The sequence below is a fragment of the Electrona antarctica genome, assembly GCF_951216825.1.
Source record: "Electrona antarctica genome assembly, chromosome: 5".
Taxonomy (NCBI): Eukaryota; Metazoa; Chordata; class Actinopteri; order Myctophiformes; family Myctophidae; genus Electrona; species Electrona antarctica.
The window spans coordinates 9,449,080-9,476,591 of record NC_136810.1 but is presented as its reverse complement, the minus strand read 5'-3'; the positions used below and the strand labels follow the sequence as shown (position 1 = coordinate 9,476,591).

The window sequence follows — 27,512 nt, the reverse complement described above, 5'->3', positions numbered from 1 at the left end:
GTCCAAATGATAAAACTCCAGGTGCAAGACCAGAACAACTTGAGTCTGCTCCCTGGATCACCCTCCCATGGATATATATTACCACCCAAAGTATCAAGCACACGTTCAAGTAAGTAAGTAAGTACATTTTATTTATAAAGCACTTATCAAAACAACAGTTACAAAGTGCTGTACAACAAGGTAAAAAACAATCAATTTAAAACACAAGATTAATAACACGACGAGAAGAAAATAAAAGAGACAACAAAACATTGGTTGTACAAAAAGGTCAGGTAGACAAATCACAAAATACAAACGAAATAAATATGTTTTCAACAACTTCTTAAAAATGTCAACAGACTCTGCATTCTTTATAGAAAGGGGGAGGGCATTCCACAGTGTGGGAGCAGCTACGGCAAATGCCCGGTCGCCCTTAGTTACCCGTTTAGTCGCCGGAATTTTCAGTAGGCCCTTGTCTGAAGACAGGAGTGATCTTGAATTTTGAAGTTGATTCTGGATTTGATGGGTAACCAGTCAGTCTGAGGAAGAGCTTGGTGCGTGCTCTTCCTCAGACTAGTAATAAATATGCATGGGAGCATGATCCAGTCTACAGAATACAGACACTTCTTTTTGTGTTAGCTTTGTCTTTTTCTGTTCGCTTTTGTGAACACTACAGTGGTGAGAGACAGAAGGTAGGTAGGTGGATGGATAGATGGATAGATAGCCATAGTAGGTAACCATTATTATTATTTATTTATTTTTACTATAATTTTTTTATCCCACGATTTTGTAACCCATTTTGTGTCAATTATCTAATGTGATCCTGGGCTCTACACACCCTCCGCCAACCTGGGGAGAGCAACGGACTTGAACTCATGCTTCCTTCATGCATGAGTGTCCAAGTTGCTCCTTTACACCTGACCGGGGGGAGTTTCCCTGGTTGGACGTAGCGCGTGGAAGGAACACGTTATTCCAACCAGTTCCTTTCCCCTCCATCAGGTGAACCGGCTGGCCAGGGGGAGGCAGTTTAGAGACCAGGTTGGTAACCATTATGACCTGAGGCTGATTCTACAAATACCTTCTAAATACCTAAATACCTTCTAAATACCTAAATACCTTCTAAACCAGTAGTTCAAGACTTTTTTTCAAAAATGTTCATAAATAGCAGATGCACAAGCAGCACGCTGTGATCTATCTGCTATTTTTGAATAGCCAAGGCAAAAATCGAAAATCATTTAAATGGGTTAAAAACATATACATCATTAACCGGAGTGCCCCAGGGGTCCATGCTTGGTCCCCTCTTTTGTTCCCCTCTACTGTAAACCTAGTCCCCCGGACATGTTGCTGATCTACAAGCCAACAACGTGTCGAGTGTTATGAGCTTGTTGCTATTTTAGGTGCCAAACAGTCACCTATTATGACTAGCCCGGGAACTGGGCCGCTAGGGTTCATGTGGTTAAAGCCATGCTTGCGGACGTGCATTCTGCACATTCTCAACACATTTCATTGTGATCACCAGGCAACCCAGCATGTTGTTTTGGTCACGGAGGACATTTTCAGGTCAAAGTCCTCTGAAGACATTCCTCTGTGATGAACCTCATTTACATGGAGACAGAAGGTGCATTAACCCATTCTGACCTGAGATCAGATTCTAAAAATGTCTTCTACATCCTGACAGTTTTCTGAAAAAGCTATGTTTCTATGTCAGTCGTTCTTCGATTTTTCAAAAATAGCGCGCTGTGTGTGTGTGTGTGCGTGTGCGTGCGCGTGTGCGTGTGCGCGCGTGCGTGTAACTGCTCTGAGAATCGCTATAATTGTTTACACACAACATAAACCAAGGTACACTGTATACGGTATGTCAAAAGTGCAAGATCACAGTAAACATCCATCATAAACCTCCTTCCTCCAGACTGGGAGGGGGAAAAAAGCATCTGAAAGTTTGATAAGATGCATTGCGAAGCGAGTGCTGTGACCACTTTCACACTGCATCTAATGAGCGGTCAGTTTCTTGTGGCCCCGGCCTGCCCTACACGCGCATACTGGTTCTGCTCAGTGTGACGCTGTCTGGAAATGTGTGTGTTGGTGTGAAAGATAAAGATTGTCAATTCTCGGTCACCTTTCCCCAGAATAGAATGACTAAACATTCTACTGGATATGGGATGTATATGAAGGGTCGTCTTGCTTCCATTGTACTGGAACACAAACGTCCTCCTTGTTGGTGTCTGAATACATGTGGGACAAAAGGCACACCACGTGAGAGGCTTGCTTTCATCCCGGTCTTTAATCCTGTGCCATGGTGGATGCAGCTCTGCTGCTCTGACAATGCAGTACAGGTGATGTCTCTCTCTCTCTCTCTCTCTCTCTCTCTCTCTCTCTCTCTGTGTCTCTCTCTCTCTCTCTCTCTCTCTCTCTGTGGGTGTGCATCCCATGTTTAGTCAGACCCCCTCTGGCTGCCAGATCAAAGGTCTCAACACTGGTGCTGATCAGTGCCCTGTAGCGCATTATGAACAACGCACCATAACATAACAACAATATCTTTGATTTAATAATAGCCAGGTGAGCTGAGCAGATGTTTACACTTTCTTCTCTTCTCTTCTCTTCTCTTCTTCCTCTCCTCTCCTCTCCTCTTCTCTTCTCGATTTCACTCATTCACTGTGAGAGATGTTCCGTCTTTTCCACTTGAATTCTAAAGATTTAAGTTTCTCTGTGGTGGGAAAATATAATTTCGTTTGTAACTTCTAACTCCCGTTGTGGCAGGGTAGTTGGGACTTTGGAGCATTGGCTCCAAATGTCACTCCGTCCGTGCTCGTTAAGCTAATAAAGTTACTCAAAGAAAGCTAGTACAGTCCTGCTTCTGTTCCTCTGGGTCTTTGGACTTAGCCTGTGTTTCCAGCTTGAACTATACAGTAGCTAAATATTGGCACAGATTTCCTACAGTGTTTAACCCATTTTGAGCGGGAACCCCTTTTGGTATTTTAAACATTATGTTATAATTTAGCTATTGAAAAATAGCAGATCTACAAGCTCATAGCGCGCCACCGAGTGGCGCGCTATGAAATTGTAGGTCTGCTATTTTTTGAAAAATTGTGAAAATATTTATTTCAGAAAACTGGAGGATTTAAATTATTTTTTGAGGTCAGACCTAAATGGATTAAACTACAGTGTAGAGGCCAAGCTGGCAGCTTTCTCCCCCCCCCCCCCCCCCCCCCCCCCCCCCCCCCCCCCACCCCCTGCTGAGAAAAGCTCCTCTTGCCTCCGGGCCAAGTTCACAACGTTTGTCGGAGGAAAGTCTGGTGCTTCCAAGTGCAGGGTAGAAAACGGTTTCTTGTGTCAAACTGAGCCGTTTCGCCAATAACTTTTTTCCTACAGCCTCACACCTGCTAATGTCAAGTTGAAGGACGGATGGTTTGGCAGTACCATCACAGTGCACACACACACACACACACACGCGCACACGCACACGCACACGCATACACACGCACACTCATGCAAATGTGTATAACCTTTCAGTCAGTGTATGAACGTGTAATGCTGCACATTAATTGTGACTGATGGTGATGCCCTTTTGGGATGATGGCTTGCAGCTGCCTGGATCGGTCAGGGTCAAAGTGTAATGATGAATTTTTTACAGAGCTTTAGATGTTTTAAAGGGGGGGGGGGGGGGGGTGAACCCTCTAGACTTGCTAAGCTGGACCTGAGTTGGCGCCGTATACACCAAATCTATTCGCCAAAACTACCCGATTTACAAGTTCACATGGCGTGGCACGGCGTTGAGTTGTGAGCTTGTAGATCAGCTTTTTTTCCCTAATGTTCCCACCAGAATAGCGTCCTCGGTTCAAGTGGTTAAATGAAACGCACCATCTTCCATTTCATTGTAACATTTGAAGCTGATATTGCTGACGATGTCACTCATCACAACGTGCTACAATAAAACACTGTTGAGTTCCTGCATCAGCAGTAGTAGACGGCCGTTGACAGATGATATTCCTGTGATCCTTTAGTCTAGAAATATCATGGAAGGAGGAAGTGGCACAACCACAAAGAGATAAGCAGAGGAGGAGGAGGAGGAGGACACCATCATATGATACTCTGTTGAATGGATATATTGGAAGAATGTACAGGAAGAATGTAATGATAGGAGAGAGAGAGAGAGAGAGAGAGGGATGTTTGGAGAATGGAAGCATGTGTTTGTGTTGTGAAGGTTAAGTGCATGTGAAATGTATCATATTAAGCTCATATATTTCCCAGAACACAACTCCTATAGCTTCCCAGAAAAGGGGTTGGGTTCGAGTGTGCTCCCTATGGCTCTCTCTCGGTGTGTGTGTGTGTGTGTGTGTGTGTGTGTGTGTGTGTGTGTGTGTGTGTGTGTGTGTGTGTGTGTGTGTGTGTGTGTGTGTGTGTGCGTGTGCGTGTGCGTGTGCGCTTATATGTTTGAAATGGAAACCCTCCCTGAGTGTGAGTGCATGGAAGGCTGCAGGTTTCTAATCCCTGTCATAATCTCATTAGGATTTTAAAAGGTGGAAATATTGACTGTGGACAAAGCATTGCTCTTTGCCGTGGAGTGGACATCAAACCATATGCTGCCGGGTTAGGGCATGTTAGTATGGTTGAATTTAGTCTATTTATAGAGGCGAGGCTCTAAGGAAGGCAATAGCAGTTGGTTGGCCAGTCACTCTGTCAAATACTTGGGTCTCCAAACAAGATATGGTGGCTGTCGGTTACAAACCTTGCATTTTGAATATTGACAAATTTTATGTTTTTTTTTCTTTTTCTTAAATGTATTTCCCTACTTCATAATGCAAGACAAGCACAAAATAATAATAATAATAATGAATTGCATTTTTATAGCGCTTTTCCAAGTGCTCAAAGCGCTTTACAATGGTTCATTCATTCATACATTGGGAGGTGAAGCGGCGAACAGTCGACGCCAGCGTCCTCACTTCCCACATTCACACACCAATGGTGGCAAGCTTACACCGACCGACTCATTGGAGGCAATGTAGGGTTCAGTGTCTTGCCCAAGGACACTTTGACATGTGGACAGGAGGAGCCGGGATTCGAACCGCCGACCCAGGGATCATTGGACGACCTGCTCTACCTCCTGAGCCACAGCCGCCCACAAAAGTAATACATTTAGAACGGCAGATCTACAAGCTCACAGCAATGCGTTGCGGTGGACTTTACTGTGCATACCTTCATGCTCCCACGAGGATGAACCCTGCTGGTTTGGGTGTGCCTTAGATATTCTTGCACCACCCTTAGGCCAGTAGTTTTATATAAAAACAAAGCTACGAAGTGTGTTTGTGCGTGCAAGAAATACGTGCACTGACACTCTGTTCTGTATCCCTCTCAGCTTTCCCTACTATCTGTCTCCATAAAGACAAAAGGGAGACAAGCACTTTACAAGGACACGCCGGTGTCAAAGTGATTTGCAGCCTTTTAACCCGTTTTGGACTGATGTCGATTAAAAAAAAAGGCTTCTAAATCCTAATAGTTTCAGTCAGTTGTGCTCAACCTTTTTCATTTCAAGGACCCCCAGAATTATTTATATTGGGCGAAGGACCCCCATCTCAAAATATGTTGTTCCAGGGACCCCACAGAAGCAAATATTGTAGTTAAAAATGTTCGCTCTGAAATATATATTCAAAGATTTGCGCCACATTTTCACGACTTTTCAAAAATAGCAGACCTTCAAGCTCGTAGTGCGCCACTCGGTGGCGCGCTATGAGCTTGTAGATCTGCTATTTTCCAATAGCTAAAAGTATAACATAATGCTTAAAACACCAAAAGGGGTTCCCGCCCAGAATGGGTTAATGAGAGCGCTACCTGAATGAATCTTCTAAATGAAACTTACTGCAATGAGATCCTTCCAGTAAACCAGATGAGTGTCATGAGTTTGGCCCACGTCGTCTCTGTTCAGTCAGTGTTACTGAAACCCTGTGACATCACTCAGTGTGTGGACCTTTTCAGCCAGCTGAGCCTTGTTGGGACTCGGATGGATAAGAAGCTAACCTCTGTGTCAATATGTCTCTCACGCACACGCACACACACACACACACACACACACACACACACACACACACACACACACACACAGTCACACAGTCACACAGAAACACACACACAAACACACACACACACACACACACACACACAGAGAGAGTTGCAAACGCCGCTGAAACACACACCACACACACGTATTATCTGGGGTCCCTCGGCAGTGACAAGCTTGCCCAGGGCCAGCTGTTCTGGTAGGTTGAAACGGTAATGGATGGTGTTCGATCGGGGGTGCTTCGAATTTTAAATGCTTCCAGAATGTTCCTATCATTGAAATAAATGGAGTGAGTTCAGGCATCCAGTCCATGCGGTGCGGCGCGGCGCGGCGCAGCAGGAGCATTAGGCTGATAAACGGCCCGGTTGTTATTGAGCAGAGATGGAGCAGGATAGATTAACAGTTAATGGAGGGCTCAATAACATCTATAATACATCTGTCCTGCAACCACTTCGTCATGAAGTCACTAAGTGGTTAGAGATAAAGATAAACACAGACAGACGGGTTAACTTTCGGACTAAACCAATTTTCGATCGATAATCGATGGCTTACACCGGGGCTCCACTGGACGCGTCAGCGTCGCGTCTCTGTCACCGCCAGGGAATGTTCCCTTTTTAATCAATGAAGGGTGGCTCCACTGCCCGTGTTGCGTTGCGTTGCGTGACTGCATTAAAATTGCCCCGGTTCGTTTTTTGACGCACGCGACGCTGACGCGCCCGGTGGAGCCCCGGTGTTATAATGCCAGTGTGAAGACCAAATCTTGGAGGGACTCGGGAGCAAGAGAAAATAAAATGTCTTTATAATAAGTACTGTAAGAGGACTTAGTACTTACAGTGTCTACCAGCGATGGTGTCCGAGTGCTCCTTGTCAGACAGAGATCTATATCAGCAGGGTCAGTATTACGATTGGATGAGAAGAACTGATTTAACTGAATACTGACTTTGTTTCTCATTTTATTTTGATTTTTTTACGCACAGCAAGCATCTTGCAACTGAAGCCTTTTGGGGCTCTCTCTCGCTCGCTCGCTCGCTCGCTCTCTCTCTCTCTCTCTCTCTCTCTCTCTCTCTCTCTCTCTTTAGGTTTAAGAGCAGTAATGGGGTCTGAGACTGAGAGGAGACAGATGTCAGGAGTGTGGACCCTCAGTAATTTGGAATATATCTAGAAAATTGACATTGTCAATGAGCGTGCACCGGCTGACACGGCATAGTGTTCCACATGGGCTCAAGTGCCTGACAGCGAGTCCCCGGTTCAATTCCCGGCCAGCCGGATCATTTTCGTCAGATCAGCTGTAATCAGGACGACCCATAATGGGCATCGGTCGTGCTCTACTTCTATTCTCCTAATAGCCAGTTTCAGCAGTATTTTACTGTCCAAAATGTGAAAGAGTTGGAAATGTATTGAAGGTGTTTGAAATGCGTTTGAATTTGAAACCCTGTAAAGTCTGTTCTGTGGGCTCTGCTCTACAGTGAGTCTGTTCTGTGGGCTCTGCACTACAGTGAATCTGTTCTGTGGGCTCTGCACTACAGTGAATCTGGACCCTGTTGTGTCATATGATGGTGCTCAGTTGGGTTCTGCCCCTGTATTTGTTTCTCTCTCTATCTGTCTCAGCTGTTCGTGGAATGCCTGTGTGTGCGTGTGTGCGCCAGTGTTGTTTTGGCAGCAAAGTTTTAGTCATAGTCTCTTGAATAGTTTTCATTTAGTTTTAGTCACATTTTAGTCACCTGGAATGTTTTAGTGTTAGTCTAGTCTAGTTAGTCTAGTGTTAGTCAACGCGATGCGTTGTGGGCTGGTGCCCGTGCACGTGTGTGTATGTGTGTGTGTGCAGACTCAAACTGTGCACTGAGGCGTGCCCGGTAGCGCATCAACCATCTGAGCATCCACGTGTCCAAGGACTATGTGAATGTATGTACTGTGTGAACCGTACATACATTTAGGTGAACAAAGACACATCTTTTGTTGTGTGTGCTGTGCTTGGGTTGGGGGGTATTCCCCTACAAGCTCCTTGGGTTGGGGGGTATTGGGTTGGGGGGTATTCCCCTACAAGCTCCTTGGGTTGGGGGGTATTGGGTTGGGGGGTATTCCCCTACAAGCTCCTGCAGATAAACACATCGTTCACAAGCTGTGATTTGTATTCCTGCAGCTGAATGGTATGCCCAGTGTATATAGATCAAATATGACAGTTTGAAGATGCATGATGATGACTGATAAGACATTAGCTGTGAGGTGATATTAATGCAAATGAGTGTTTTCTGGGGAAGCTTTCAAGAGGGTCAACAAGTTGGAACATTTTTAAATAACAACTACATACAAGCTGATTATGTTGGGATATGGTATACACATGATATGGGAAAACATATTTTAAATGCAGAATGAGATCACATTGATATAGGATTATAGCGCTTATCAGCCGTAACGGTAATTCATTATATCAGATATTTTTATCGTCCAGAAATGTTAAATCGCCAATCCCTAAAACAAATACTCTGTGTTGATGCTGAGAGTCTGCATTCAACTTTCAAAACGCAGTAGAGTGTGATGTGAAGTCGAGCTTGAGTGTTTGATCCAAACATAATCTTGGATTCTAGGGTGGCTCAGAGAGACTCGCTCATTCTGTCCACTCACTGTTTCTAATGTGACTTTCCCCACAGTGGAGTAAGGGAGGAGGGCTGACTGACCCAAACACACACTGAATATAAATTACTTTCTGAACAGGAGTGATGATGATGTCTGATGATGGTTCTTTTTGCGACCAAAGGTCGCACTTACTATACAAACCGGCACTGCCGCTGTAACGCCACGCAACGTAACGCTCCACACACACACACACACACACACACACACACACACACACACACACACACACACACACACACACGCCACAGAACACTGTCTATGCAAATTCGCGGACCTGGCAAGTGGCAACACTGCCACTGCGCAAAAAGCATGGAATTACGGATGTGTATATTACAGGAAACTCCCGTTAACAAACTCTGGTAAACTCCAGAATTGTACCATCACACCTGTATAATAACTGTATATGCTGCTAAACCTGAGGTTTATGGGCAAAATACAGTGCCCATAATTGCCCGTTAACTCCTCTTTTCACGCAGTGCGCAGTGTGCATCCCGTCTTTCCATTGGCTCCGCTGCCACCATTGTTGCCACGTCTATGAAAACAAGCCTGCAAACCCTGACTTTCTACAGCCTACTTACACACACTATGGTGAAATTAAAGTTGAATGAATGAATAAATGAATGAATGTTTTTTTGTTTTCTCTCTTTTCCAGAAACCTGCGTGACGTCACACCTGCTCAAGTCTTCACATAAGGGACTTTCATTACGACACAGAGACTGACTGGGTGAGTTCCTCATCTCTTTCTTAATGTCTGTCTCAACAAATAAAAAAGACTATAATAAAATGCTAGGACTAGTGGAGAATATATAATAAACAAAATCAACACTACTACTAATAATAATAATAATAATATCTGGGACTTCTATAGCGCTTTTCTAATACCCAAAGACGCTTTACATGTGTGGGGGCCGGGGGGGGGGGGGGAAGAGAAAAAGGACAGCTTTATTAGAAGAATAAGTAAAATAAGAAAAAAACAAGTTAAAAACACATCAGCTGGGGAATGCTAATCTGAACAGGTGGGTTTTCAGTGCGGTTTTGAAGGTGGGGAGTGAGGGGGCATCCCGGATCTGTTTGGGGAGGGCATTCCAGAGGGTAAGGGTGGCCACAGAGAAGGCCCTGTCACCCCAGGTTTTGAGCCTGATCTTCTTGGGGATCACAAGGAGGCCGGCATCGCTGGACCTGAGGGAGCGGGTCCAGTGATGCCGGCCTCCTTGTGATCCCCAAGAAGATCAGGCTCAAAACCTACTAAGTATGTTCCTACTTATCTATACTGTAGCGGTGATGATGCTCTCCAAAGAGCTAAAAAAAACTCTGGATTTCCCTAATAGGATTGTCTCACTGCTTCTCGACCTCCGTGTGGAGAAAGAAAACCTCATTAAGCAACCTGGCAGCAGTAATCTCCAACTCACCTCCCTCTCTCTGTCTGCTGCCTAGGCCCCATTATCCTCAACCCTGCATCCTCTGCTGCCAGTATTCCTCTAGCCTTTGTGTTTCTCACATTTCTAATCCTTATGCTTTCATCGTGGCTGCTCGGGAAGAACAGCCAAATGGCTCTCTGCTCATTCTTTTTTTGGGTTGAAAAACCGTACAATGTATGAGGAATTCTCCTTCCATGAGCTAATTTTTGATCCTCGGTTGCTCTATTTATAGATTGAAGTGAAGCGAGGATGGTTTGAATGGAGTGGTGAAAAGGGGTAATAGACTAGAGCCACTGGCCAGGCACCATAGCCTACTGTATACCTTTTTTAATTACATCGATATTGGCAATTATACAGCCCGATGTGTCAGTCTTTATCTTTACTTTGATGGCAACATCTCTTTTTTTCATTTTGACCGTTTTTTTTAAGATTTTGAAGTTGATTATCTTTGCCCATGAAGCTTTCAGAAGGTTCCCCTTCCATGACCATCATCATCCATCATCATTCTATCATCTCAGACATTTTTGTCATCTGAAAAAAATTCTAAATGTGAATTTAAGCACATTTTACTTCAGACATGCTAGTGTTAAATATTGTTCATGGTGGTCTAGGACTCTCAAAAATGAATATTGGCATCAGACCAAAAAATCTAGCATTGATCAGGCTCTAGAATAATAGACCATTAAAGTGTGTCATCATTATCTCCCACTCTCGTTGCAACCCAAAAGTGAATGTAAAACAGATCGATGCCATCCAACGGTAATATGGAATATTTCATGTAATTTAATGGAGACGTTGCTACTTTGTCATCTTATCATCAGAATCGTAGTGTTTTGGAAATCATTTGGAGGGCCCACTTTGCAATATCCTCATCATGGTTGAGAGTGACTGTCATATATCATTCATGGTTGACCTCCAAGTACTTTGTGCCTATATTTAACCTGCACAATAAACCTGTGCAACGCTGGGCGCCCGCCGCAGCACCGCCGGGTATACTAGACATACAAGAAGGCGGGTTCAGGTGTACTTGGTGTTAACCCATTTTGGGCGGGAACCCCTTTTGGTGTTAGCATTATGCTATGCTTTAGCTATTGAAAAATAGCAGATCTACAAGCTCGTAGCGCGCCACCGAGTGGCGCGCTACGAGCTTGTAGGTCTGCTATTTTTGAAAATCAAACGACTGACACAGAAACATAGCTTTTTCCGAAAACTGTCAGGATGTAGAAGACATTTTTAGAATCTGATCTCAGGTCAAAATGGGTTAACATCAGCTCCACAAATGTGTCGGTTGTCACTCATCGTTTGAAGGCCTTTATCTGTATCTGTGTTGCTGTGGGGGTGCAGCGGCGGAGCTGTGCGTTTGTTCTCGAGATGTCAGGCTGTAGCTTTTCATCGTGTGACATCTGACAGGAATGTTTTGCTGCCTGGAGGGCATCAATAGTTTAATGAACGCAGAGAGAGAGAGAGAGATCTAGTGATCTCCACCCCCACACACACACACACACACACACACACACACACACACACACACTCAATCTTGTGAAATGAACACATAGCACTTTAATATCTGCGGTAGATTCAGTGACAGTGATGTGTGTGTTTGTGTGTGTGTGTGTGTGGGGGGGGGGGGGGGGGGGGTGAGTGGGGTTGGATAATGAGTGCCATGTGGTTTTCAGCTGTTCAGTCCTTGGGCATGCATCAACTTTTGTAATGAGTGCATTACATTGTCACAGCAGCATTGTCTCCAGGGATTAGCCTGTCTTTCATTTATCACTCTCTTTCACAACACACATTCCTCTCTTGGAATTAACTCAGTCAGTCAGTCATCCTGTTTGATTAATGTCGGGTGCATGGGGTTGATCGCCCACTCAACAACTGTGCAGTGACAGAGGTTGTGTCTGGGAGGGGTTTATGACAGAGGTTGTGTCTGGGAGGGGTTTGTGACAGAGGTTGTGTCTGGGAGGGGTTTGTGAACCTTGTCTTATGGAGTAAAAAAGTGACGCTTTCTGCACTATCACTCAATTCCTTCTGATGAACTGCTGCTTCACCTCGGCTCTCCCTCTCCGCCCCCGAGAGGAACTGTTTATAAAACTCAATTTTCTGTCTGTTAGTCAAGCAGTTAAGGACACTTAGAGTGTGGAAAGAGAATGCAGAATGTGACAAAGATTAAGCACATTTTGATGAGTGCTTTCGCTGTAAGATGAAGTGCTTCACAGATAAGGGATGTGTGCTGTCAAATGTTTGAAGATTAGCTTGGCTGGAAACAAACAACAAAAAAACATTTGTGTGTGTGTGTGTGTGTGTGTGTGTGTGTGTGTGTGTGTGTGTGTGTGTGTGTGTGTGTGTGTGTGTGTGTGTGTGTGTGTGCGTGTGCGTGTGCGTGCCGGCTGTGCCCTACTGTGTAGTACATGCTGTAGGACCATGAATGCAGCATTGATTCCTTTGAAATTCCTTACTGATTAAATTATACAGCACATTCATTATGAGCTGTGTATGTGCATCGTTAGTGAACCAATCAATGCTGTGCATACTTCAACAAAACAATAAACCATTTAAAGTATTGCTGGTTTATTATACCGTAGCTGCTCCTCCACTACGGAGACCGAGGGTTCACATCCACCACGGTGCATCCGGCTTTGTCGTGTGTCTACACAATCGGCCCGTGTTTGGTTTAGGGAACCCGGGCAGGCTTGGTGACAGTCCCACGGGCTGGGCCGGGTGTCCTGCGGGAGAATAGGATGAAGGCTCTAGTCTACATCCTCCCGGTGGGGGCTCCTCACTGCCAGGTGAGCCAGAGTAGCATACAAGAGCGGTGACAACACACATAAATGTGTGCGGGAAGGAACGAATTGGCATTAACGACTACATTGGGGAGAAGAAATATTGTTTCTCTGTATGTAAAACTGGTGCATTGCCAACATTGCATCTTTAAGACATATATTATATCTCATTACAAAGGCCCGCTGTACAGATCCCCCCCCCCCCCCCCCCCCCTCTCCCCCATGAGCTGCACAGGACCGGAAACATTCTCCGCTTTAAAAATACATCACTTTTATATAACCCGAAATCAGGACTTTATCTTTGTTGATCTATTCTCCCAGGTGACTCTCATATGTGTTGGATTACACAACACACACACACACACACACACACACACACACACACGCACACGCGTGGCTCAGGCCACACTTCTCTACTGCTCTCTTCTTCTCGCTATTTATCTCTCCTCTCTTTTGCTGGTAGTTTGGTTGATGGGTTTATTATGAGAAAGAGAATCTTTGATTCACAAACAAACAAACAAACGGATAGCCTGGCTTTTCAGGGAAGGAAGGCAATGCTTGTGATACATGAGAAGCTAGGTGTGTGTTTGAACCTGACATAATCACCCATATCTGCCTAAAGTGCCTACGTGTGCTCCAGTCCTCTCTAAGATCCCTGTGTCGGTTCCTCTCTAAGATTATAATTATCCGCTTCCTTAACCCATTTTAACCTGACTCCGCCAGATGGGGCAGCAGAGAGTACACTGGGTTCCCCCCTCCTGCTCCCATCTGGGAACTCTCAGGCAGACTTGATGCCCGGCCACAAAACGGCCTGGCCAATCAGCGGCAGCTAGAGGCGGGATCAAGGCATACACAGTGCTGCCTTGATCCTGCCTCTAGCTGCTGCTGATTGACCTCAACATTTAAAAAAAATCCTCTAAAATTAAATCCTCCAGTTTTCTGAATTAAATATTTTCACGATTTTTCAAAAATAGCAGACCTACAAGTTCATAGCGCGCCACTCGGTGGCGCGCTATGAACTTGTAGATCTGCTATTTTTCAATAGCTAAATTATAACATAATGTTTAAAACACCAAAAGGGGTTCCCGCCCAAAATGGCTTAAAGGGTTGTTATTTTTCAACGGCGCTCACACTGCAGTTAACGAGCTACGTGCTGTTCTCCAGAAGGTCTTCTGAACCCAGGAGGAGCTGATGAGCTCACAATATGAGAAGGAGGTCTTCTGAACCCAGGAGGAGCTGATGAGCTCACAACATGAGTAGGCCTGTCACAATTATTACATAATCGTCTAATTGCGATTATTTGCGAAAATCGCAATTATTTTTGCAATCGTTTTAATGTTGATAATATAGCATAAAATAGCAGAAATTTCTGATGTACACACTTATAACATGTCACTTTGTGATGTGTTATAAAAGCTTGTTGATCGACTACTTCTGCTATAGAGAGTATGCGCATGCTTAAAGTGAATGGCACATCGAGTGGCAAATCGAGTAGCAAAGCAACAGGCAAAGTGAGTTTAACATTGTTTAATGACGTTTAATGCAATCAGATAAGACTTTTCTGTGTGGATGCATGGGCTGTCAAGGCCAGAAAGTATTTTTTTGCCACTCAGTAGGCGTTCCTGCATAACTTCCTCGTTTGATGATGTCACACGCATACCCTCTATTTTGTCTTTTTTTTCTCCGATCTACCTATTTAGGTTGTCTCTAATATATGCATCCGTACTTGGAATGTTCTAAACGTGTTTTTGTGGGGGGTTTTAAGATGTTTTCCTTGGTTTGCACAGTGAAGAAATGTCTGGACAATGTGGTTGTGGTGGTTTGGGAAGATGTTTTTCTGTAAAACGTGTCTTTCCTCTTCCTCTCAGCCCCGTCCCGTCCCGTCCCGGGGCTTGTCTCCTCTCTGTCTGTCTCTCTTCCTCTCAGCCCCGTCCCGTCCCGGGGCTTGTCTCCTCTCTGTCTGTCTCTCTTCCTCTCAGCCCCGTCCCGTCCCGGGGCATGTCTCCTCTCTGTCTGTCTCTCTTCCTCTCAGCCCCGTCCCGTCCCGGGGCTTGTCTCCTCTCTGTCTGTCTCTTCCTCTCAGCCCCGTCCCGTCCCGGGGCTTGTCTCCTCTCTGTCTGTCTCTCTTCCTCTCAGCCCCGTCCCGTCCCGGGGCTTGTCTCCTCTCTGTCTCTTCCTCTCAGTCCCGTCCCGTCCCGTCCCGGGGCTTGTCTCCTCTCTGTCTGTCTCTCTTCCTCTCAGCCCCGTCCCGTCCCGGGGCTTGTCTCCTCTCTGTCTGTCTGTCTCTCTTCCTCTCAGCCCCGTCCCGTCCCGGGCTTGTCTCCTCTCTGTCTGTCTCTCTTCCTCTCAGCCCCGTCCCGTCCCGGGCTTGTCTCCTCTCTGTCTGTCTCTCTTCCTCTCAGCCCCGTCCCGTCCCGGGCTTGTCTCCTCTCTGTCTGTCTCTCTCTCTTCCTCTTCCTCTCAGCCCCGTCCCGTCCCGGGCTTGTCTCCTCTCTGTCTGTCTCTCTTCCTCTCAGCCCCGTCCCGTCCCGGGGCTTGTCGTCTCTCTGTCTGTCTCTGGCAGACAGCCCTCTGCTTTGACCTGAATGTCCTCTCCTGTTTACGTTCCCCCGGGACCCAGAGATAGACACTGTTGTCATTTCTGTGACAATAGACAATTCTGTTCTCGTCCGGCAGCATTTTTATGAGTCTTTTTTTATTGTGTGTGTGTGTGTGTGTGTGTGTGTGTGTGTGTGTGTGTGTGTGTGTGTGTGTGTGTGTGTGTGTGTGTGTGTGTGTGTGTGTGTGTGTGTGTGTGTGTGTGTGTGTGTGTGTGTGTGTGTGTGTGTGTGTGTGTGTGTGTGTGTGTGTGTGTGTGTGTGTGTTATTTTCAGAAGTATGTTAGTGTCTTCCTCCCAGACAAAGAGTGCCTCTTAATCATATTGGTGAAAGTCATTGTATTGTCTTGTCTGGTGGTTAGATTGAACGTCTTGTAACGTAAAGGTTTAATCTGCCACACAGCCGTGTATCCTGTCTTGTGCTCAAGTGTCCTAAGATCTAAAGACCTGCCTGTTCACTTATTCAGTCTCTACCCAGAAGGGGCCCTCTCTCTACGTCGTCCTCAGACGAGCCCTCCATCGGCATCTCCAGTCATCTTATTCAGTCTCTACCCAGAAGGGGCCCTCTCTCTACGTCGTCCTCGGACGAGCCCTCCATCGGCATCTCCAGTCATCTCGGTTCTCCATACATCTCGCAGCTCATTTGTGCTTTCTGCAACAGCATCTTTCTTTAGTACGTCCACATAGTAGGTGTGGGACGTCCGCTCGATCGATGCCCGTGTGTTTGTTCCCACAGTCCAAGCTTTTTGTCCGGGAGTTCTTGGTGTCGGTGGCAGTGGCCAGCTAGTTTCATCCTCCTTACTGCAGTTCTATCTTCTCTGATACACTTACAATTTAGGCATTTAGCAGACGCTCTTAATCCAGAGCGATTTACATTAGGCAAGAACAAAAGTATGGGAATACATCACATATATAAAATGCATTTATCAAGAAACATGCGTAAGCTAAGAACGTAACTAGAACATATCTATATAATGACACTATACATATTAAATATACATATATACTATACTATGCTATACATATGTACTATGATGTGCTATGACTACATACAATGCAATTATTGTGCTGTCTACATGACATGCTATAAGTCTGTTTCAAATGCTATCTAAGTCTAAAAAGTGCTATCTAAGGGGGTAGGATAAGTGCTATGGGCCATGATGGAGTCTGAAAAGGTGGGTCTTCAGACTACGGCGGAAGATTGGGAGTGATGCTGCAGTTCTGATTGCAACGGGGAGTGCATTCCACAGTTTTGGGGCCAGAAGGGAGAAGAGTTTGGGACGTGTGGAGCGTTGTCCCGGCGTTTTTAGTGAGGGTACTTCCAGCTTTCCTGCGTTGGCTGATCTGAGTGCGCGGGAGGGTTTGTAGGGTTCAATCATGCTTGCAAGATATGGGGGAGCCATACCTTTGGTTGCTTTGAATGCCAGCATCAGAGTTTTGTATTCTGTGCGGGCAGCGACTGGGAGCCAGTGCAGGGAGCGGAGCAGGGGGGAGACATGTGAGAATTTTGGCTGGTTGAAGACCAGACGAGCTGCGGCGTTTTGGATCAGTTGGAGAGGCTTAAGTGCACATGCCGGTAGGCCACTTAGTTGGTAATGCCCCAGACGCTTGTTGGTGATGTTTGTGCTCGTACTGGTTGATGTTCAGTACATTCTGGTGTAGCCACCCATCCAGGGATTTCTGTTCTGTAGGGCTTGTGTTAGTGTCCAGCAGTCACAGCCATGGAGGAGAACAGACTCCACGGTCGCAGAGAAGAAACTGATCTTGATATGTCAAGCAACCGTGCATAGCAACCAGAGCGGTTCAAAGTATGAAACACAGCGAGGCAATGTTACAGCGATATTAAACGCCTTAAGACGAGCCTGCTCGTCAAAAGACAACTTGCGTTCAAGTTTGTTACATACCAACAACACACTGCCATGTAAAACTGGCATGACGATCAAATGTTTGTTGTTGATAATATGAATCAAAATTCTAATAATGAGTGCCGACATAGTTCTCAATAATGTGGGAAAGAGCAGTGAAACGGTACACACAGCAGGAAGATTACCAACTCAAGACTAAACGTTGAAAAATGTCTTAAGAGCTGAGATGGCCATTCCACCAACAGCAGCCCAGCCTGCTTACAGTAACAGTTACAGTACGGTATGTTGATTATTCAGTAATGTCTGCCTCAGGACCTTTCATAAGTAGCTTCAATTTACTAAGCCGGACAGACTCATTAGCTGAGAATGCAGAAGAATAAATGAAAAGAACGCTTCAGTTTAGACGGAAGAGAAACGGCACTCGGGTTCCGTTCAGCACATGTATTCTTTATTCGGATGCCCGTTAGCTTCCGCTGCCGCTGCTCGCTAGTCTTCCTGGGGTCCACGTATTGTGCTTTGCAATGCATTCTTCTGCACACTTGTTTATGACATTAAGCAAGGTGCATACTAGATGTAATTTCTTTGGGGGCATTGTTTGGGTGCAGCCTATGCTGGCTGAATAGATTCCTGTTCAAGCAGAATGCCTCAGTGATTGACCTTGTATAACACACTACACTCTGCAAGTCTGATTTATTTATATTTTTTTACTGTTTTGAAAAAAGTCATTTGTCTGGAAAGTCATTTGTCTGGACAATACATTTGTGGTTAAAAAAAACTTGAAAAATCGTATTGTGAACCTAATATTGTGAATTGAATCGTATCGTGAGTTGAGTGAATTGTTATTTGCCTGTACAGTATATTAGATCTCCACGTTGTCTTGTGTGCCTGTAGATAGACTATATTTGGAATTATTTTAGGTGTAAAGATACATTGCTTGTCCTTTTACTGGGGACCACAGAAACCTCCTCAAAACCAAATTTGAGAACCACTGAGTACCTTCATCCACTGGGAATAACATTTGTAGAAGTTTCTAAAAGTTAGTAAAGTACAAAAGACATCTCCATTTCCTAGTTTCACCCAAGGAAGCTTAGAGAAGGAAAGGAAGTGGTCACGTGACTGGGCTGCGCCATGACACTTTCATGGACAATTTCATGGGAGCCAAAACTCGCACCAGAAGTTCAATGAATACATGGCAGGACCAGCTCATAACAAATATTATTTCTGAACAAACAAAAAACCTTTGTCATATAATTGGTTCAGGAATTTAAAAGAAGACTTATCACAGGTTGTTTTCTAATCACTTACTGTATATACTGTGCACAGAATATAATTTTATTTGAGGATTTAAACTGTAGCAGGTATCGTTTCTGGCTCAGAGGTATTGCAAGATTTGGCTGCCAGACAGGAAACGGTGGGAAGTCTTGTGATACTTGGTACGTTCAGAATGGTACTTTGTGCTCTTTAGATACTATACCTCTATAAAAGTACACAGTGTACACATCGAAAAGCAACACAACAGACAATCATTTGTTACATGTCTTCTCTTGTTTTCCAGAAGCGATTACTTTACAAAAGGTCTCAGTCATTCAGAAATAGTGTTTGTTCATGAGCTGGTCACTGAGCGCTTTCATTGACTCCAGTGCATTCTGCCGAACTTCCGGGTGTAGTTTGGCTCCCATGAAAGCACCCATGAAAGTGTCATGGTGCAGCCCAGTCACGTGACCATGTCCTTTCCTTCTCTAAGCTTCCTTGGTTTCACCCAAGGAGTACATTTGGTGTGAGCAAGGGAGTCATGTCAACCTTCTATGAAGCAGTGCTAGGTAGCATTATTAGATATATGGCATGTCAGCTTGGTTCGGGACACTCTCTGTCCAGCTCAAATCTAGAATAGCCAAAATGGAAAAAACAGCCATGAAGGTAATTGGTAGGAAAGATTCTCCATCTCTTCAGACAATCTCTGAGAAAACGGTGCTCAGTCTGTCAAATAGTGTTGTCTGATCCTTCACATATATTATCTTCAGAGTATGAGCTGTTACCCTCTGGTAGACGCTACAGAGTGTGTCGTTGCAAGAGCAAGAGCAACCGCTTCAAACTTTCTTCCCACTTCAATTATCCTACTGAACAACCGCCACATAGTTCTTAGTGGGGAAGGTACTTATCGACCTTCATAAGTTATTTATTGCACTTATACCTGTGATACTATAAACTGTGAATACTTTAGTACTTGTATTTATATACCTCCTCTGATTGCATTTTTGCACTGATCTCTTGTGATACTCTGTGATACTGTACTTGTACATTGCTGCTATTGTGTATTGTCTTCTGTTTTAAAAAGCGTTATGTACTACTGCACTTTTGCCCAAGACAAATTTCCCCTCGTGGGACAATAAAGTATATCTCATCTCATCTCATTAGAGTAGGGAAGGTCACTGTAGTCTGCGTGACCCCAGCCTTCTTTCTCCTCACTGGGACGCAAGACCAAAGTTTGATGGAATGCAGTGAAGTCGATGGGAGCCGGGTGGGTGGAGGACATGCATTATGAAGAAACACTATCTTTGAATTATTGAGAGTCGACATTTGTCAAAGAAATGGTCCAGAAAAACAAACATCTGATATGTCCTTCTATTATCCTGAACCGTTTTTTATGACAAAGGTTGCAATAATTCAAAGAATGTGTTTGTTCATACGCTTGTCGGCCTGTGGCTTCCATCCATTCCATCACATTTTCGGCTGCAGTTTGCCTCAGAGTGAGTTCATGAAATTGGCTTTTATGGCTTTTATGTGTCATAAAAGGAACCCGTTTTGGTGTTAGCATTATGTTATGCTTTAGCTATTGAAAAATTGCAGATGTACAAGCTCATAGCGCGCCACCGAGTGGCGCGCTACGAGCTTGTAGGTCTGCTATTTTTTAAAAATCGAAGAACGACTGACATAGAAACATAGCTTTTTCAGAAAACTGTCAGGATGTAGAAGACATTTTTAGAATCTGATCTCAGGTCAAAATGGGTTAATATCATCGCTGCCGGTTGGAAATTAAATACAAACAAACCTTGTATGTCCAAAAGCGTTCCTCCTTTTATTCTTATTTCAAAACCACACCCCAGTGTGAAGTGAGCGGTGCATTTGAGGAGTTGATCTGCTGCACCCACTATCAAGTAGGTCTACATGTCACGGTCATTTATTTTTCCATTGACTTGAATGGGAATTGGGGGCTGAATTTGTTTGACATAATATATACACACAAAGTCACTTGTTGGAGCTGTTAATAGCACCGCTCAAAAACATGACAAAATAGAGAAAATAGCAGATCTACAAGCTCAGAACGTGGCGCGTTCTGAACAACTGAGTGAGTACCTTCATCCACTGGGAATGACATTGGTTTTCAAAGTGCAAGAGACTCGTCCATTTCCTGGGTTTCACCCAAGGAGTACATTAAACAATGTACTCCTTGTAGATCTGCTATTTTCACTACTTTAGTATGACACTTGTAGGATGGAGTACTAAGTAGGGCAATATTTCATGAGAAAAACGTATGACAATGTTGAAATACGGAGATACGAGGTATACAATATACTCCTTGGTTTCACGCTAGTGCCTGAAACAAAAGCAGGATATCCATTTAACTGTGCTGGTTGCCCAGCTGTGAGAGAGAGAGAGAGAGGGCTCTCCTCTCGGGAGACGTGAATCATCTGCCACCTTCCAGGACAATGACCGATACCGCCATTACATCACCTCACACTGGGGCGGAGAAGTTACAATACCACAGGTGTAGAAATATTCTGTCATCAGTAAAAGTCCTGTATTCAGAACATTACTCAAATAAAAGTGCAAAAGTATTGCAATATACTCACAGTTCCAATGTAAAACATTTAAACCCATTTAGACCTGAGATCAGATTCTAAAAATGTCTTCTACATCCTGACAGTTTTCTGAAAAAGCTATGTTTCTATGTCAGTCGTTCTTCGATTTTTCAAAAATAACGGACCTACAAGCTTGTAGCGCGCCACTCGGTGGCGCGTTATGAGCTTGTAGATCTGCTATTTTTCAATAGCTAAAGCATAACATACTGTAATCACCAAAAGGGGTTCCCGCCCAAAATGGGTTAAAAGAATGTTCGAAAACTGATTTAGAAAATAGCTGAGTCATATAATAGTTTAATCTGTAAGGTTTTCAAATAATCGTAGTGGAGTAAAAAAGTACAATAGCCTTTGAGATGTGATGGAGTAGAAGTAACGCAACATTAACATTTCTTAGACTTGACTGGGGTCAGAAAAACATTAATACATTAAAAGTCCATAGACTTGGCGGCCACATGACGTCACAAGTGGTACTGTTTTTCCTACAGTATGTCCAGCTTTTGGTGTATGTGCACAAACTTTGTCCTATACACAAACATTAAATTCCCATTGACAATGAATGGACAATTTGACATCGGTGTCTTTTTTTTTACGTCATGATAATGTACGATAATAGCGCCCCTCACTTCACACGGGTGTTTATTATGTAATTTCTGAAAGCCAGACATTGGAGGGGCTAGCTACCCCCGAGTGGCGCGCTACAAGCTTGTAGATCTGCTATTTTTTTTAAATCGTTAAAATATTTATTTCAGAAGACTGGAGGATTTAGAAGATTTTTTTTTAATTTTTGAGGTCAGGCCTAGAAGAGTATCCGTGACTAAACATTAATATTTTACACAGCTATTGGTTCCCATGAAACTGTAACGACTACAGACCTCTCTAATTCATCCTAGTTAAAGAGCTATAGATAGGCCCCGGACACATTTCACCCCGTGGAAGAAGACATCATAAGTCATAACCCGTTAAGCATCCAGAGTGGGTTATGTGATATAGCGTCACCCCAGCCGACACCATAAAGACTAATGTCCAATAAAACTGTGCAGCCAGTCACAGTCACAGTGCTTGTCTGCAGGGCACGGCTGGCCTCAGATCAGGTCACCGCCGTGACATTAACATCCTCCTGAAGCTGGCATCCATCTGCCGTGTGACAGCCAATAGGAGGATGGCAAACCATCCATCTGCCGTGTGACAGCCAATGGGAGGATGGCAAACCAAACCAAAGCCCACAGGATTCAGTTCACACTGTAACTATGTGCACTGTTACTTTAACCCTCAAAGGAGTAGTTCACCCCCCCCCCCCCAAAACGACTTATTTTCTGCATTCCTAAGTCAATAATGTGATGACCGACGGTGTCTCCAGCAGGAGACTTCTCTCAGGTTTTCCTCGTGACATATTATTGTGTTGTATCTGAGGGGGGAAATATTTACATCCCGTAATATGGTGCTATGAAGCAGTTGTTCTCCATCTGTGGGTCGGGACCCCCGGGGGGTTCCCCACATGATTTCAGGGGGGTCCCAGGAGGACAGTGAAGTGACAATTTAAGACCCTTTTTAATACCAAAAAAATAGAGATTACTGTATAGATTACTGTATCACAAGTCAATATACTCAAATATACTTTGAGCCATCAATGGCCTGAAAAGAACCACAGCCAGTGCTATAAAGTATCAATGAAATTCAGGGTGCCGTGGATAGAAAGGTTAATTACAGGGGTGCCTCGAGCTACAACAAAGTTTGAGAAGTCTTCCTCTGCCCTGTTCCTTCTGCACACTACAGACTCCTAGAAGTCTTCCTCTGCCCTGTTCCTTCTGCACACTACAGACTCCTAGAAGTCTCCCTCTGCCCTGTTCCTTCTGCACACTACAGACTCCTAGTCTTCCTCTGCCCTGTTCCTTCTGCACACTACAGACTCCTAGAAGTCTTCCTCTGCCCTGTTCCTTCTGCACACTACAGACTCCTAGAAGTCTCCCTCTGCCCTGTTCCTTCTGCACACTACAGACTCCTAGAAGTCTCCCTCTGCCCTGTTCCTTCTGCACACTACAGACTCCTAGACGTCTTCCTCTGCCCTGTTCCTTCTGCACACTACAGACTCCTAGAAGTCTCCCTCTGCCCTGTTCCTTCTGCACACTACAGACTCCTAGAAGTCTCCCTCTGCCCTGTTCCTTCTGCACACTACAGACTCCTAGACGTCTTCCTCTGCCCTGTTCCTTCTGCACACTACAGACTCCTAGACGTCTTCCTCTGCCCTGTTCCTTCTGCACACTACAGACTCCTAGAAGTCTCCCTCTGCCCTGTTCCTTCTGCACACTACAGACTCCTAGAAGTCTGCCCTGTTCCTTCTGCACACTACAGACTCCTAGACGTCTTCCTCTGCCCTGTTCCTTCTGCACACTACAGACTCCTAGAAGTCTTCCTCTGCCCTGTTCCTTCTGCACACTACAGACTCCTAGAAGTCTCCCTCTGCCCTGTTCCTTCTGCACACTACAGACTCCTAGAAGTCTGCCCTGTTCCTTCTGCACACTACAGACTCCTAGAAGTCTCCCTCTGACCTGTTCCTTCTGCACACTACAGACTCCTAGAAGTCTCCCTCTGACCTGTTCCTTCTGCACACTACAGACTCCTAGAAGTCTCCCTCTGACCTGTTCCTTCTGCACACTACAGACTCCTAGAAGTCTCCCTCTGCCCTGTTCCTTCTTCTGCACACTACAGACTCCTAGAAGTCTCCCTCTGCCCTGTTCCTTCTGCACACTACAGACTCCTAGACGTCTCCCTCTGCCCTGTTCCTTCTGCACACTACAGACTCCTAGAAGTCTCCCTCTGCCCTGTTCCTTCTGCACACTACAGACTCCTAGAAGTCTTCCTCTGCCCTGTTCCTTCTTCTGCACACTACAGACTCCTAGAAGTCTCCCTCTGCCCTGTTCCTTCTGCACACTACAGACTCCTAGACGTCTCCCTCTGCCCTGTTCCTTCTGCACACTACAGACTCCTAGAAGTCTCCCTCTTCCCTGTTCCTTCTGCACACTACAGACTCCTAGAAGTCTCCCTCTTCCCTGTTCCTTCTGCACACTACAGACTCCTAGAAGTCTCCCTCTGCCCTGTTCCTTCTGCACACTACAGACTCCTAGACTCCCTCTGCCCTGTTCCTTCTGCACACTACAGACTCCTAGACGGTAACTCTGCCCTGTTCCTTCTGCACACTACAGACTCCTAGACGGTAACTCTGCCCTGTTCCTTCTGCACACTACAGACTCCTAGACGGTAACTCTGCCCTGTTCCTTCTGCACACTACAGACTCCTAGAAGGCAACTCAGCGCCAACTTGTTTTAAACTCTCCATTCAGTTTTCAACAAGGCATTGTTTGACGGCAGCCCATTATTAAGCCTGAGTAGATTCCTGTTCAGGCAGAATTCCTCCGGGATTGAGGCTGGCTCCCTCTTACACCGTCTCCCTCTCAGCTCTCCTACACCGTCTCCCTCTCAGCTCTCCTACACTGTCTCCCTCTCAGCTCTCCTACTGTCTGTCTCTCCTACACTGTCTGTCTCTCAGCTCTCCTACTGTCTGTCTCTCCTACACTGTCTCCCTCTCAGCTCTCCTACTGTCTGTCTCTCCTACTGTCTGTCTCTCCTACACTGTCTGTCTCTCAGCTCTCCTACTGTCTGTCTCCCTCTCAGCTCTTCTACTGTCTGTCTCTCCTACACTGTCTCCCTCTCAGCTCTCCTATACTGTCTGTCTCTCCTATGCTGTCTCCCTCTCAGCTCTCCTATACTGTCTGTCTCTCCTACACTGTCTGTCTCTCAGCTCTCCTATACTGTCTGTCTCTCCTATGCTGTCTCCCTCTCAGCTCTGTCTCTCCTACACTGTCTCTGTCTCAGCTCTTCTACTGTCTCTCTCCTACTCTCTGTACTGTGTATGCATTGCTATGTCAATGCCTCTGTCATTCAGGTAGCATTATGCAATTTCACATTCCAATCTATTGCCCTCATCTGGAATTCATCGAGTGTACGACTGTCATCTCATCCAGTCTGCTGCAATTACATTTGTCCTTTATTTTCCATTTGTGCTTCCTTCCCTGTGTCCCTTTCCGAAGCAATCAGTCCATCGCAGATCCTCTCTCCCCATCTAAACCCCCGGGTTTTAAATTACTCTTGTTCTCGCTGTTGAAGTTCATCTCGTGGTGTTTAGCGCAGTCACACTCCTATCATCTCCCACCACTGAGGAAAGGTCAGTATATAGACGTGTGTGTGTGTGTGTGTGTGTGTGTGTGTGTGTGTGTGTGTGTGTGTGTGTGTGTGTGTGTGTGTGTGTGTGTGTGTGTGTGTGTGTGTGTGTGTGTGTGTGTGTGTGTGTGTGTGTGTGTGTGTGTGTGTGTGTGTGTGTGTGTGTGTGTGTGTGTGCTCTGCCTACAGACGCGTGATCTGACCTCCATTCAGAATGACTCGTGATCAAAATACACTTATCACCAACAATCTCTGGACACCCTTTTCTAATTACTGCACTTTGTTCCACTGAAAATAAGTCTCACGTCTTTATGCTAACAGCTACAAGGACATTTTATAGACCAGTATGGTTCCTTTTTTTTTTTTAAAGGAAATTTTTAAAGCAACATTCCAACTAGTGAAAATCCATCCAGTAGAGTGGAGAATGTTATTAGGGCCTACTCGCACGAGTTGGTCCCCCACTCGTGCGAGTAGGCCCGTCTCACATTTGGCATTCCGAAGGTAGGTAAGTAGCCTTGCCGAGCCATGAGGCCCACAGGGCAGGAGCCTATCTCCTGTTTCTGTAGCGTGAGGCAGCTTGATGTACAAGTACACCCCCTGGACATGACGCTAGTATGTCGCAGGGACTTACCCCAATTTACAATTTACAATTTAGGCATTTAGCAGACGCTCTTAATCCAGAGCGACTTACATTAAGCAAAAACAAAAAGCATGGCATACATCACATGTATAAAAAGTAGTTATCATGAATCATGCGTAAACTAAGAACGTAACAGTGGAGTATCTATGTAAACTATACATACTATACTATATAATATATTATACATGTGTACTATAAAGTGCTATGACTACATAAAGTGCAATTCTAGAGCTGTCTACATAACAAGCTATAAGTCTGTTTAAAATACTATCTAAGTCTACATAATGTGCTATCTAAATACCCCCAATCCAACCCTTGATGCTGAGTGTCAAGCTCCCAGTCTCAGGGCGGACACTCTAACCACAAGGCCACTGAACTGGTTCCGAAGGTAGGGGTTAAGATTAAGTATAGTTCTACATCCCATATTTGAACCCGGGTCTCCTGTGCAAGTGCTGAAATGTTTGAAATGTTTGTTTGAGCCAATATAACCTGTCTGCTTGCTAAGGAGAGCAATTCAATGTTGACCTTCAAGCACTACCACTTGTCAACCAGACAGGATGTTGCTAAAGAAGAGCAGGGAGACCAAATACAGCCACCCCAATTGTAAGTTCTATCCTAGCACATTTTCATTGATATCATTTTCATTGGTCATACACAGTCCTGCCTTGTTCCCGCCTCTAGCTGCCGCTGATTGGCCAGGCCGTTTGGTGGCCGGAACATCGAGTCTGCCTGTGAGTTCCCAGATGGGAGCAGGAGGGGGTGAACTCAGTGTACTCTCCACTGCCCCATCTGGCGGAGTCGGGTTATAGTTCACCCCCATGGTCATCAAATTATTGGCTCGGGAGTGCGACAAAAACAAAATCCATAAATTCAAGGCTTCATGGGTGTTGTTATAATTATTTGATATTATGTTGCCTTGTGCCTTCTGCAGACTGTTGCTGCCACACAACTGGGAGCCCACACTAATTAGGAACACTATGTTTTCCAGTGACTTGCGGCCATCTGACTGCAGTAGGTTCTCATTGCAGATTTTCAGTGGAATTTAATGCATTAGTGCGTATTTGCGTTTCGGATGAATTCAGAAAGCCAGCTCTATAGCAAACAAAGGCTTATCATTAAGCCTTGTTGCAAACAAAGGTTTGTGACAACATTTAGTTCTGTGCTGCCTGCCTGCCACGCTGGACCCATGGCAATTTGCATATGGTCAAAATGGATCCATCACCAATGCAACTGCCATGGCCCTTAATTCACCCCATCCTGTCTCACCTGGATGCTGCTTGTGGACGACAGCCAGTGGTGGAAAGATTACTTGCACTCTTTACTTAAGTACAAATAATACTGCAATGTAGAATTACTGCAAAATACTGTTGCAAGTAAAAGCCCGGTTTTCAAAATGTAATGATCAGAAATGCCATCTGGGACAAGGAATTGGAGATACAGGTGATTGAAAGAAAGAGTGGGCGTGGGTGCACG

General features: G+C 45.0%; 1 protein-coding gene across 2 annotated transcripts in view; it reads left to right on the top strand.

Annotated features, from left to right (window-relative positions):
* peak1 (pseudopodium-enriched atypical kinase 1) overlaps positions 1–27,512 on the top strand; it is a 170,224-nt gene that overhangs the window by 60,566 nt on the left and 82,146 nt on the right. For both annotated transcript variants that reach the window (XM_079501321.1, XM_079501320.1), the window contains exon 2: positions 9,318–9,389. The gene's annotated coding sequence lies outside the window, so the exon portion shown is untranslated. The remainder of the gene's footprint in view (positions 1–9,317; positions 9,390–27,512) is intronic.